At 46.4% G+C, this 13,820-nt stretch overlaps 1 long non-coding RNA gene across 1 annotated transcript; it reads left to right on the top strand.

Moving 5' to 3' along the window:
• Nucleotides 1-223: 223 nt before the first annotated feature.
• LOC139828168 (uncharacterized) lies at nt 224-2,345 on the top strand. Its single transcript, XR_011739530.1, has 3 exons — nt 224-323; nt 993-1,104; nt 2,122-2,345. It is a non-coding gene; the product is annotated as an uncharacterized lncRNA (long non-coding RNA).
• Nucleotides 2,346-13,820: the final 11,475 nt, after the last annotated feature.

The following is a 13,820-nucleotide window of genomic DNA, read 5'->3' as shown; positions in this document are numbered from 1 at the left end:
CTCTGGTTTTTTGAGGATGCCTTGTGTTTTGAGGTGGCCCGTTTCCCTCGAATCCTCCGTTAGCTCAGCTGCTCTCCTGTCCCTTCTTCTGACTAATTCCTCTGCTTTCTCCTGCTCTATTTTTTTCAGAGGCTGAACTCTAATTTGGAATTTCTGTGTTTCTGAGGGGGAGCTGTGAACGCCCGATGCTCAGCAGACCCCCCAGCCCAGGCGGGGAATGGAACCTGGGGAGCAGCGCCCGGGTGGGAGACGCGGCGCCGTCCTCCGTCCCCAGCGTGCGGGAGAGGAGCAGGAGGCAACAGCCGGCCGGGGGCAGATGCCGGGTGCGTCCCCAGCTCGCCAGAGCTCCCCCCGAGCCTCCTCCCGCAGCCCCGCTCGCCCCGTGCAGCCGCCCCCAGCTCCGGCAGCTCCTGCGAGCCCGTCCCGTGTTCCTGGGCCGCTCCCTAGCCCCGTCGTGAAGGCAGCAAGCCGGCCCTCGGCACCTCTCCGGTGGCCCCTGCGGAAGGAGCAGGCTGGGGCAGGGATGAGCTACGGTGCTAACGGCCGCTGCTTCTTCTCTCCCTCTCCCAGAGGCCGCGCTGAGGATGTGGCCATTCGCTCCCAGCCCGGGGGATGCTGTTGGCTGCGCCCGCCTCGGGCTGGCGAGGCTCGTCTGGCAGCGTGGCGGGAGAAGGGACAGGGGAGCACGTCCCGTGCGTGGACGGGGGCTGCTGCTGCTGGAGGCAGAGAGGTTGGGGAGAGGTTAAGAGGAAGAAATGCGGGGCCGTCGGCCCTACGTCCGCTTCCTGCGGCGGGCGAGAGAGCGAGCCCCTCTCTCCGGGTGGCGAAGGCTCCCTCTGCGCGGCGTGCGGCGGGCCGGGGGCCAACGTGCGCGGCAGGGTCCGTGCGCGTATCCTCGAGCGGGACGGCTGCCTGGCGAGCGAGCCAGCGAGGCTCCATGTCCCCGAAGCCTCGTCTCGTAGGAGCCCTGACACCCCACCGTGTTCTCCTAGGCTGAGGACGGCCGAGCGCCCCGAGTTACCGGAGAGGAAGGGAGGAGAGAAGGAGACGGGAGCGTCTGAGCTGTTAGAAGCCTCCTGGCAGCCACCGAAAGCGAGAGCCGCTGTGAGTCCCTGGCCCTCGGGGCCTCGTCCCCCACTTGCACGTCCTAGTGCCTCCCTGCCCCTCCTTGGTGGTGGTTTTGGTTTATTATTATTATTTTAAAATTTTGCTTCCCTATACCTCTCCTTTTCTCTCTATTTTTGTGTCCTGCTCCATCTTCTATAGCTGTTTTTCCCTTTTCCATATCTTTGTCTTGATCTGCATAGTCTCTTTTTTTCCCCACAGTTTCTCTGGCCTGTTCCCTGCTGTTCTTTTCTTCTCAGTACCTGTACGTGCAGCTCTTATCTCCCACCTTCCTATCTCTCTTCTTCCTGCCTTGCCCTTCTCTCTCTATTCGTTTGTCTCGCTCACTGTTGCTGGCGTTTTTTGTTCAGCATCTCGGCATTCCATTCCTCCTTCCTGTTCATCTCTTATTCTTTCTGACCTTTAATGCTGCTCCCTGTCCCATTGTTTCTCGCTGTATCCCTGTGTCCTGCTCCCTACCCACAGTTATATTCTTCCCTGTCCTGTTGGCCATCCCAGGTTTCTTCCTCCATCTCCATCCTCGCCCCATCTCTTGGTCCTGCTCCCTACCCAGCCCGGTTCCTGTTTCTCTGCCCTTCTCCTTGTCTTACTCCTGGTTTCTCTGTCCTCTTCCCTCTTTGTTTTTGTTTCTCTGTCGCTCTGCCCTGCTCCCTGTCACTGCGTTTCCTCCTTCCTGTCTCTGTCCCGCAGCCCGGCGCCCACTTCTCCTTTGTCTGTCTCTCCCACTGCCCATTCTAGGATTTTTCCCACCGTCTCTGTCTCCTGCTCCTTGTCTCTCATTTTGGCCTCTTCTTCCCTTTGCCCTGCTCCCTGGCCCTTTTGCCCCTCTCTCTGTGTCACCTTGTCTTGCTCCCTGTCGCTATCTTTCTCTGGCAAGCTTACCCTCCTTTTCAAAGGAATCACAAAATCACTTTGTTGGAAAAGATAACTGCAATTTAAAATATCTTTACCCTTTGAAGAAACAGCCTGGAAAAGATAATTTTTGTTTTTTTCCAGTGGGGCGGTTCACGAGGACGGATGGGCTGCTGGGCTCTTCAATGACAGCATCCAGGGCGAGGAAGGAAATCTTGGCTATACTTGGGTGATATCTGTGTCTGTGTTCTGTGTGTATCTGGGAAAATGTGTTCTAGGGAACTCAGACTGCCAATGAGTCAAAAATGGCCTGGTTATCCAAAAAACGCAAACGCTCCAGTGGCCGTATCAACAGCTGTACTGAAGATGGTGCAAAATACTTTTTTCTCCACTCAACTGTAGCCTTCACAAGAAAAAAGGAAGTGTCAGGTTCCTCTCCAGCTTTGTTCTGAAGGGCTTTTCCTCTTTCAGCTGGATGTCTGCTGCCACCGTTTCACCGCGGTTGCCCCGTCTTCTGCTACAGAAGTACCAGACAGACAGAAGGAATCCAGAGCGGTCTGCCCGTACAAGGTACGGCTAGGACGCGTGTCTGCACTTTTCCTCAGGTACTTGTAGAGTGGACTTTAAAGTTAACATTAAGAATGCACCGACTCTCCTTCTATATTTTTAATACGAAATATTTTACCAGGAGTACTAAAAATAAGGTCTGTTCTGGAGCACGGTACACCTGTGCAGAGCTCACCTCCCTCTGGTTATTTTCTCTTCCTGAAAGCGTAATCTTCTGTTTCTGTGGGCTTACTATTGAATGATACTATGGAAATGATTTTGTACTAAAAGAGGAAAGGAGGTGTTTGTAAGAGTTCAGATGTCCAGAAGAAACAACCTGATTCAATGACAAATGCTTTGTTCTTTTTCACTCAATAGGTTTTTAAAATATCTTAGAATAGTACTCAAAAAGCTGACAGAGATACAGGCACCTGGGCAAATCGGTTTTGTTCTGCGTGTTTGCCAGGTGATCCCAAGAAGCACTTTCAGCCTCGTAACTGGTGGCGGTGAGTCCATGTGTGGTTTGGATGAGTTATTGTTTCAATAGTGACTTTTTTCTCTTAACCTACAGTGTGTAGTTCTGACTTCAGTTGGTAAGAAATCTTCCAAAACGGCAGCATTCCTCATTCCAAGAAGCTGCATTTTATGAACCTGCCCTCCGAGTGGATCTTCCCAGGTGATGTAGTGGGCAGTGGCCTCATCAACAACAGGACTGTTCATTTTCTTTGAAACAACCAACCAAAGTCCATTTCCTTCCGCAGAGCCCAGCACAGCAGGCCTGGCAAAGGTTGGTGGCACCGCTGGGCTTTGGGTTCCCGGTTGCGACAGTCGAGCTGTCACGGTCACAGAAACGTGTTCCCCTGTGTGCTGCAGTGCAGCCAAAAGTGTTCGTGAGTCTGACGCTCCTTTTTCGTAGCCTTATGCTGCACTGCAGGAATGGGGATATTTATTTATTTTTTAAAGTAAACCCATGTCTTCTATCTCACTGATTTTCCTATCAATGAAACTTAAAGCAAATAAAATGGTCTAATTTACATGTTGACTTCCATAGTTAAGAGTAATTGTTGAGTAGGTGCAGCATATAATTTATTAGGTGTACTTAAGCAGATGGGTATTTGTTCTAAAAACTGAAAAAGAGAGGCAACTGGATGCTATGAGTGTTTCCCCAATATTTGACAGCGTGCTCTGACGTACTTTGTTTCTGTCTGGCTCTCAGTGGCGCTTTTCCCTGGCAGGTCGGGGTGTCCCTCGTGCTTGAGCCGTGCAGCTGGCCACGTGTCACTGCTCATCGTGCCACACGCCAAGTGTGAATCGATAGCTCTGTCTAAATATACATAAATGTAATAATATGATTGTAACAATATGCCAACATCTGCAAGTCTAGAAAGATATTTGTGTCCAAAGAGAAGGCTAAACAGGTGCGTAAGTATAAATGGATATTCTAGATAATAAGTGGTGATATATATAAGCATAAACAGATATTCTGTATAAGTTTAAGCAGATATATACATGTAAATGCATACGCAAGTGTGTAGATGTCTAAGTAGATATATATTACAGTGGAAATAGATGATATATATGAATCAAATATATTCCCTAAATACATACGTATGTGTAAAAAGAGACATAGGAGTCAATGTCAGTGATGTACAAGGTTTTTAAAATGCAAAGAAATTCTGTTTATAGAAAGGATTAAAAAACTCATCCTTACCCGGAAATGTCTCTGGCGGGTGCACTTGAGGGAAAGGCCTGAGCTGCCCCCAGGGAGCAGAACGGCACCCGCACCTGCTCAGCGGTGGGAGCAGGGGCTGGGGGGCTCTGTGTGCGAGCCAGACGCTTCGTTCCATAACTGCGGCAGCCGGGGAGCTGCTGCGAGCTCTCTGCTGAATGACTGACTGTGTGGTGGTGGTTTTTACTACTCACAGGGCACTGGGCGAGCCCAATTTAGTTTTCTTGTAATCTAACTTAAGTAAAAGCGTACTGAATAGAATTAATCACCCGACTTACAAGGCTGTGTGTCGTCTTTGTGTTTGTGTGTTTTTTTTTTTTTTTTTGAATACGCTCTCTGCTTCATGTTGCTGGGAAAACCGTGTGCTGTAAAGTTCTGCTCATATTTACCAAAAGCAGCTGCAGGTTACACTGGACATCTCTGAGATCAGGTGTGGTTTGTACTTCGCAGGGAAAGAAACAGAAAACAGGAAAAGAAATAGAACGAGAATTAATAGAAGTAGAAATAATAGAAATAGATGGGGTCGAATAGAAACAGAACAGAGCAGAGCGTCGTGCCGGATATGCAAATCTCCTCGGGGCTTGGGCAGGGAGGTGAGTAGGCGGGGAGAATGCAAATTGAGATTCGAAGCCTGCAAATCAGATTGCGAGAGATAAGAGGAGGGGCGGGGCGCGTGGGAACGACAGGCGGGGCGAGGATGGGGCGGAGAAATGCAAATCAGAGGCGTGGCTACGCAAATAGGGCACTAGAGAGCTCGAACGGGCCGCCGGGAGGTTCCGCCGAGGAGGGTTCTCTGGGTGGGGTGGTTCTCTAGAGCGGATTCTCTGTTCCGCGTTGTCCCGGGTGACTCGTTTGCTGTGGGTGATCCCGGGTGGTCACCCCGGTGCAGGTCACCCCCGCACGCACGCGGACGTTCAGCCCCGGTTCCGCGCATGCGCGGTGGCGCCCCGGTGCTCCCGCGGTGCACCGCCCGCCGGGTGTCGCTGGTGCTGCCGCCCGGTGGCCACAGCGCGGTACTGCAGCCCGGCGCGGGGAGTGCGGCATCGGGCTCAAACCAGAGCTCAAGCCCTGCGCTTGTGGGACGGCCTAGTAGAGCTGGGCTTCGGTTTGGAGGAGTTTTAATGCACGTGTTAAATTCCAGAGGAAAACTTTGTCTAGTCAGTTAATTGATACGGTTTTAGTGGCATGTTTTACATGTTAATATACAAAGCAGGGTTACAGTGTTCTGTAACATGCATAGGAGGACGTATATTTAAGACAATTCTAGATGTAAACAAGCATTATGGTTCTTATTGGGATATTTTGGCATCTAAACTCTTAAATGGGGGAAAACGTGTGAAGCTCCTGCTAGAACCGCTGCAGGGTGGTGAAGAATGAATGTGGGACAGATCACGTTTAGATGCTTCACTCCTGTCACTTTCAGTCCATAAAGAAGCCAAATAACATGTTTGTGATTTATAAACGTTACTTTAATGTTCATGGTTTTTGCAGGTCACACATCCCAGGGTCTCAGCTGCTGCAGTTCACATAATGTACAGTGAACAGGAGGCGCTGGGTGTCCCCAAAGCGCGCTTCAAATCTGTAGGGTACTCTTACCTGGAACCCTCATTTGACATTTACCGTCTTTGGTTTTCTGAGTGTATTCAACTAAGTAGTAGTTTATTTTTAATGCATCATATTCAATTTATGTTAAAACACTTTCTTTCTAATCTGTGAAAGTATGCAACGTGACTCAATATGTTTGAATTGTAATTATTTGCCAGGTGACACGTAGTGGAAATAATCTTTATTATGATAGTGATGTTTTTGTCAAGGATTTTGCTAAGAAAAGCGAATTTCTCAGATTAAATGGGTAGAAGTCAGCCAATACCTTTTTCAAAGAATGTGAGTTTGTCTCTACCTCTGTGACTAGTTGGAAGTATTCAGGTGTACATAATGTATACATTAAAAACAAATAAAGGCATCACTGATGTTCTGTTGTTGTGTATGGGTGTTTTTTCCTGTTGCTTCATAGTGGTCCAGACAAACTAAACAGAACACAACAGCAGAGTATGAGTCAGTGCACCTGGAGCTGGATCGTGTCATCTTGATCTTTATCACAAGAGACGTGTGATTCAATCACACTAAAAGAATATTACCAAATTGATATATGTCCACCTGTAAAATAATCGCTACATGCTTCGGTACAGTCTGTGTAGTTATGACAACATAATTTAGATAGCAGCAATTTTTAACCTGTTTTTTCCCTGGTAAATAATTTGTGAAGATAGAATGGAAGAAAAAGATTAACAAAAGTTCATAAAAAAAAAAAATAGATTTTGTTATGATTTCCATTCAATTTCTGATCTGTTTACTTTTGTTTTACAGTTATCTCAAAATTCCTGGATACAGAGCAACTGCTTTCCATTTCGGCACAGGTTCCAAAGCAGGATAAGGTATGTTTCAAAATGCACCTTAGATGAGCAGTTACCTGGCTATATAGAAGTGTGGCACCTATGCATGATATGGTAGGAAAAAGACTGCGCCTTACAAAGACACGGACTAATGTTGTCATAGTCTGAGAGTGTATCTTATTGTACAGCAGCAGGAGATTCTATAGGAGAACGTTAGAAACATTTGGGTTTGCTTCAATATCACGTTTATCTTAATTTATACAAACTGACTGCAAAAGCTGTTGACTTTTTCATCACTCCCCACTCTCATTCTCTGTAAATGTTCATCCTGTTTGACAGTACCGGGATGAGAGAGGAATTTTCTTCACATCAGCATAAAAGGAAAAAGTGTTAACAGACATTTACTCTCTTATTTTTGGAGGTTAATACAATTTTTAATAGCCAAAAGAAAATTAGGCATCTTTCTTACTAGAAATTAAATACTTTCTTAGCTTTTAGGTAAGACAAATTAAGATAAATCAGTCTCTATTGTCTAGAAAGATCATTTTGAAAATGGTTCTTAAGAAGCACTCTTGACCTGGCTCGGCTGTGCTTGTAATGCAGATAAACCTGTATCGATCACTGAGTCAGCTGTGTGAACACGCGAGGTCAGCGATGGGACGTGGCTGTTGGTTCCCGTGACACAGACGCTGCACGAGCCAAGCGCAGGTTTTTCGTGCAGATGTTCCGTGTTCCCCCCGCACAGCACCGGACAGAAAACGAAGCACGTCCTGGCAGAGCATCAGCCAGAACAGTGTCTGGCAGCCCCTTCTGCGGGCGGTTCTCACCTCGGCCCGTGCTTTTCTGCTGGGCTGTGAATGCAAGGAGCAGCAATGTAGTGAAGAACTGATTCCTGTGAAGTTTTCCCAGGGTCCTGTCTTAGGGATTAAAAGAGTGCCCTGCTCTTATCTGTCACCTTCAATCACATGTCTTACCAGGTGCACCAAAATGAAATGTGGATAAAAGCGCTTATTGCTAAAAGCATAAATAGACAATAGAGCTATAAATGCTTATAACAAGATAGTTTCCTTGAAGGACAAGCAATAGTTGGTGTGTTGATGTTAAAGCTTCATCAGGAAGGCATTTTCTCCCTCAGCGCAGGTTCAGTCTGTGAGCGCGTTGTGCCCCGTGTTGCAGCCCCTGGAGCCTCAGGAGCTGGTGAACAGGGGAGGCTCCGTCACAGAGCGCCCGGGAGAGCTACTGAATGTTCTTCAGGTTCATGTTCCTTACAACCCCCTCTTTCCCCCTCAGGATTTATAGAGAATTTCACCTCTGAAGTCTTCTGGGAGCTGGAGACAGACAGAATCTTTGCCTTGAAAATCACTCCAGTGATCACTTCAGGATCTTTCAGAGAGAGATTTTGTTCATCAGACCTTGTCTTGTATATTGATCTGTACGTTAACACGTGCACTACAAATATCAAACCAAGATAAACACGTGTAGCTCACTACTGGATCTGGGTTAGACCAGACACAGCAGTAACCGCTGTGCGCCTGAGGCAGCGGAACCTCAGCTTTTTTCTACCAAGCATATTGTAACCGTTCCATTATAAGTTGCATTTGCCTGCTGTACCTGAGTAGGATATTTCTGCCAATGCGTTGGAGGCTTCTGCTTGCCTGTGTTCGTGCTGGTGTGCCAGCATCCTAGGGACTTACAACTTTGTCACCTCTCCGTGTCTTCTCGCGGGCTGACTTGACTGCTTCCTCAATGACTTATCTAATGCCAGTTAAAGCAATCAGGTACAGGCTCGGTCAAGGTTGTAGTAAATGCAGAAAAATCTCTTTAATGACACATCAGAAAGCTGAATGTTTGTTGCTCCCAGCTTTCATTGCAGAGATCTGTAACACGAAGGAAAGATCAGGTGCGTGACTAAAGCTGGCTGGATGTCTTCGTGTATACAGAGGACCATGCACACCGAACTTGTAACTGCGCTGTTTCCAATCGCAACTGGCCACAATATAGCAGAGCATGTTATCAATGTTAATTCAAGAGCTAACTCCATTGCTTTTATTAAATGCTGGATTGACCTATTCAGTGTGTTCCCCTCTCCATACAAGTTTTCATTGCAGAACGTCCCCAGCTGTCCGTGTGTGGGGAGGTGACTCCGATTCAGGTCCCCTTAGTTAGAAAAGAGTATATGGGGTACTCAAGGACCATAAACAAAAAAACCCCAACACCTTTTATTTTGCAGCTTGGCCCAATTAGCAGGAAGATTTACGCTACTTAAGCCAAATTGGTGAACAGTTTAACAGCCAAAGGGTTTACACAAAGGAGTTTTGTGGCTCTAAGCCTTAGGTTATACTGCTCATAGAGGGAGAGGAGATGAAATAAGGGTGTAGGAAAGGAAAAGAGAAGCAAAGAAGGAGAACGAAAGGCCCGTCCCCTCCCATGTCAGCCCGCGGCCTTTGTCTGCGGGCCTCGGCTGGTGTTGGGATGTAAATCGCGATTCACCTTCTCCTGAGTGCCCCATCTGCTGCTGGACACGGTGTCCATACGGGATTGTTTTCGCTCTGAGTGACCCATCGCTGCGGGATGAGCTGTTGTTGCCATAATGTCTGAGACATAATTCTGTTGAGTCTCTGGCGCAGGAGGCAGATGGTGCTTGTCTGAAAAACCCCCAGTTTCAATCACTACAAGTGTTCATGGTTTGTTCAACATGAACGTTCTCTCATCCTAAGGGGACTGTCAATTGGCAATCTTGGTGAGATGCGTTACTGGAGAAATCGTGTCATCGGTGAAATCAAGTGCTTCCTCTTATGAAATCTGTGTATATAAGCAAATTAAAGGTATCTGGACAAAACAAAACATCCTTAAGAGACCCTCCTGTCTCAGTCATTCTGGCCGGGGTCTGAGTGGCTGGAACATGAGGGTGGGCAGGATCAGGGCAGTGAGCAGCAGGGAACACCAAGAGTCACTCGTCCTTTCTTCTCAGGGCAGCACCGCACTGTGATCATCTGCAGTGCTCAGAATCCTGTGATTTAACAGCACAAATTCTTCTATCATGCAATAGTTCCCACATCTGGTATCTTCTCAGCCAGGAACAAGATGGGTTTAGGGAGGGGATTGCAGATGTAAAGCGTTACCCGCAGTGTGTGGAAAGAAGATGCTCAGAGCCATGAACTGGTTGAGAACTGGGGGTCCCCGGTCTGCAGTTGGTGTTTTGTCTGCTCATCAGACACTGGCGCTAAGTGCTCAAGCAAACTTTCCTTTCCACAGCCAGGCCCACCTGGGAGTTGGTTGAATGCATGAGCTGTCTTTAAAGAACACGTGAATTTATCTGATTCTCCGCTGGATTTTTTTCCCCCGTAGCTTTATGCCACCAGATTTGTTGCATTAATATGTTACTTAGAGAATTCCCTGCAGACCCACCTCTCAAGCCTCTTGTCATGTTACTTACCTGACACATTCAATGCCTATACATCTCAGTAACAGTGTGCATCTTTGTACAACACAAACATGTGCGTGTGTGTATGCACATAAAGGTATGTAATTTGGGTCAAATCTTTATTTGCTGTATGTAGGTATGATAACACAACTTGCAGAAAAACACAACCTACCAATGAAAACAAGTTTCAGCTCTGCCCATGGGTGTTTTACCCGGATGACTGTTGATTGTTCACCGTTACCCACCGGCGTCCTTTAAAACTCACAAAGGTATTGGGACTAGATTTGTTTTTTCATAACATGTTTGTATACTTAATGTATAACACATCAATAAAGTGCACATTATACAGTAATTTAAGCAACAAAATAATTTCAGTGGAGATTTCTGGAAGTAAATGAAGGTATAACTGACGTATTTTATAGCTGCCCAATTTGTAGTTAATATGGTCAAAAATGTGCGATTACATGCAGTTATGTTGTGTGTAGATGTGCAGTTGTATACCTTGCTGATAAGTGCATCCTATTGTGGGTATTTTCATAAGAATTGATATGGGAAAATGAATCCAGGTGGTGTTTCTTCCACTCCCCCCTCCTATATTGTTGTGTTTACTCTTTAGAAACTGTTTCTGATAATACGGCAAGTTGTTATTGTTGGTTTGAATTCCCTGTAGATCACTGAAATGAAACACACACAGCTTCATTTCAGCAGGTTTAATAGAAATGAATGGGAGATATCAGGAGACCCTGAGGGAAATGTATCACATGAACTACTTGTGAGACCATTTAAAACTATTTATTATGTGCTAACTACACTTATTTTGTCCAATTAATAGCTAATTGCACGCTTTCTTAAAGCTATCTTTCTGTTGAGTTATGGCTCCTTACAGAAATAACCCAAAGCACACTGATCCAGTGTCCTTCTTGAGCCAAAAAACCCTCACAAAGTGTGTTTTATTAAACATGACTACAAACATATAGGCATTTATCAGTAAGGGTGGCCTTCATATTTACTGATTTTTATGGGTGAATTATCTACACAAAGTGACACAATGCATTAATTCTGTAATGCAGAATGGTTACTTTTAGTCCGTTCCTTGCGTTTCCAGCAGAACTGTCTGTTCTGTGTTGTCCTTGCTGCGGGTCGGTTGCTCTGCCGTCTGGTTCAGGAGACTCACTGAGGGTAATGTCGCATGTCAATTTTATGGACATTCTTTCTAGAAACTCTGTGGGGTTTCTATTAACGTGAGGGCCTAGGGGAATTAGAGTTGCATTTGACGTATTGATAAAACACACTTGATTCCATAGCTGTATGTTTAGTTCATTCTCTTGTGAAGCTTTCTTATGAGCTGTTGGCATTTGAGCTGTGTGTCCTGTGTCTGATAGCAGAATTTGACCTGAGATGACGGTATAAACTTGGAATTTGCTTCAAATAAATATGTGCATTTGCCTGTATCTGGCAGAGATGATTGCATTTTATGAGTAACCTCCTATCCTGATGTATGGAGTATGAACTTTATGAGCTTGCTTTGTTTCTCCAAGTTGTGTAAAGTGACAGTATGTGCTGTGCAACAGTTAAATCAGTGTCTCTTTTCAGAATAGTGTGTAAAGTATTGAACAAGACCCGTGAGCGTGTTCATTGTCTGTACAAACTCTGACACCGTGTCGGTGCTGGATTTGCTGCTCTCATTGCCCACGGCTGCACTCTGTCTGATGATGGTGAGTTTCTCCATTGATGACATGATCATGGCCAGATAAAGACCCTCCTGGTGGAGAATAACCAGGCTGTTTGGTCTGGTTCCCCAACTGCTAAGCCCACGCGACGACTTTTTTTGGTCTCCGTAGGCTTTAGGTGGGTGTCTCTGGTCTGTCATTGCTGCTTTTGTGCTGATCTTCTTTCTGTCTCCATTCACTGGAATCACATCCTCCATTCAACTGCTGCAAGTCTGCACAGCCAGTCTGTTCAAGACAGCCAGTTTAAGCGTATTCTATTCAAAAGAAAGAAGTCTTTGGACACTCTGAGTTTACAGCTCTGTTCCGAAAGGGCACAAGTTAATACAGGTGGATCAACATTATGTAAATGCCATAGGACAAAATGTGGCTACTGTTGTTTATCTGCTACAATTTCTGCAGCATTTTCAGACAATTTTAGAAGTAGACTCTTGTAAGGAATCCAGGATCTTGTGCTTACCTGCATATTGCTCATTCTGCACATTGTCTTCAATTAATGCTGACCTGAGGTATTTATCTGCAGTACAACACAGTGTAGATACTAAATCAGGTCTGGAAGCCATCTCAGGAGATGTATTAGCTCATAATTACATCAAAAATAGAAGGAATGCTACTTCCTTGTTTCCTGTGCTTATTGTAATAAGGCACATATGTGGTAGCAAGAGTTCGTGACCCCCATACTTCATATGCTTATAGCAGTGTACAAATAAGTTATTAAAATTAAACTGGCTTTCAGATCTTCTGTTTTAATTACTTTTCCAATTTGACTCTTTGTGTTTTTCTTTATCACTGGAGTCCAACCCCACTCACTGTCCCGCGACTGGGGACTCCAGACAAGGCGACACAGACGTGGGGGTGGCTGCACAGTGGAGCTCAGCGGACTTGAGAACCACTCAGCTGGTGTGAGGATCAGAGACGTACAAAGCAACTTTGCTTTTTAAATGATGAGGATGATGTGCTTTGTTTTGGAAGACATCAGATTTTGAATGTTTAAGGAAGCTGTAACTACCTCGATGTTTCCTTCTTACCGCAGTCGGATTTCTGGTTCTGTCTGTCGAGTTGTGCTCCTCTCCCGCACCAAGTGGTGATCATGGGGCTCAGGGTGAGGGGGGGCAAGGAGGGCGGGGGTGTCCGTGGACTTGAATAAGTTTTGTTTGGGGTTTTTTAGACGCCTCTGTTGACACATTGTATAAAAACTGATTGCTGCAGTGCTAATGAATGAACAGGATGATAAGCAACAGATTTGAGAACCTGTTTGGGTTTTGGTTTATTGAAAAATTATTATTTAACTCAAAAAGCAATAAGATCTTGCAGTGGTCTTCTAATACTTACTGGTAGCTTTTTAATGTACTGGTTTGGAACTTTGAGATTATATTTGATATGAAGTGGCTGTTCCATCGTGGAATATTGCAGGAGTAAACTCTTGCATTTCAGCATTCCTGGCAGATCTGCAGCTTGATAAAGACCTGAGGCTGTTTAGTTTAATCAGACTTTTGTAGATCCCACCTTCACTGTTCAAAGCACTGGCTGTCAATGTGTTTTCTGGTGTTGTCACTTCTTTCTGAACAAAGACGACAGAGGTACACAGCTCTACTGGTATTGTCTGTTTTATTTAAACATGGAACTTTAACTTGAAAGCTTAGAAAGCTGTGGTCTGTGGTATATCTTTGTAATGTTTGTAAATTCTTATGCAGATACTCTTATGCCAACCAGCACGAACTTTTGTGAGTGTGAACTGCTGTGCAGTTAGAAAGAAGAAAGGTGTGTGAGCTAAACCAGCAGGAAGGCTGCAGCCGTGTAACCTGGGGGGCGCAAGCGGCACGAAACGGGCTGCAGCGGCGGAGCCCTCGGTCCCGGGCTGTCCCGGGCAGGCGGCAGAGCCCTCGGTCCCGGGCAGACGCAGCCTGAAAGCACCCGGCCCCGCCCTGCGGGCGGACAGCGCCGCTCTGCGGCCGCCGGTGGCTCCGGGACGGGAGGCGAGGGGCAGGGGGGGCCAGTGCCGGGCGCGGAGGCGGGGGGGGGGG

This window comes from Patagioenas fasciata, chromosome 6 (genome assembly GCF_037038585.1).
Source record: "Patagioenas fasciata isolate bPatFas1 chromosome 6, bPatFas1.hap1, whole genome shotgun sequence".
NCBI lineage: Eukaryota > Metazoa > Chordata > Aves > Columbiformes > Columbidae > Patagioenas > Patagioenas fasciata.
This window is presented reverse-complemented; position numbering and strand designations above follow the sequence as displayed.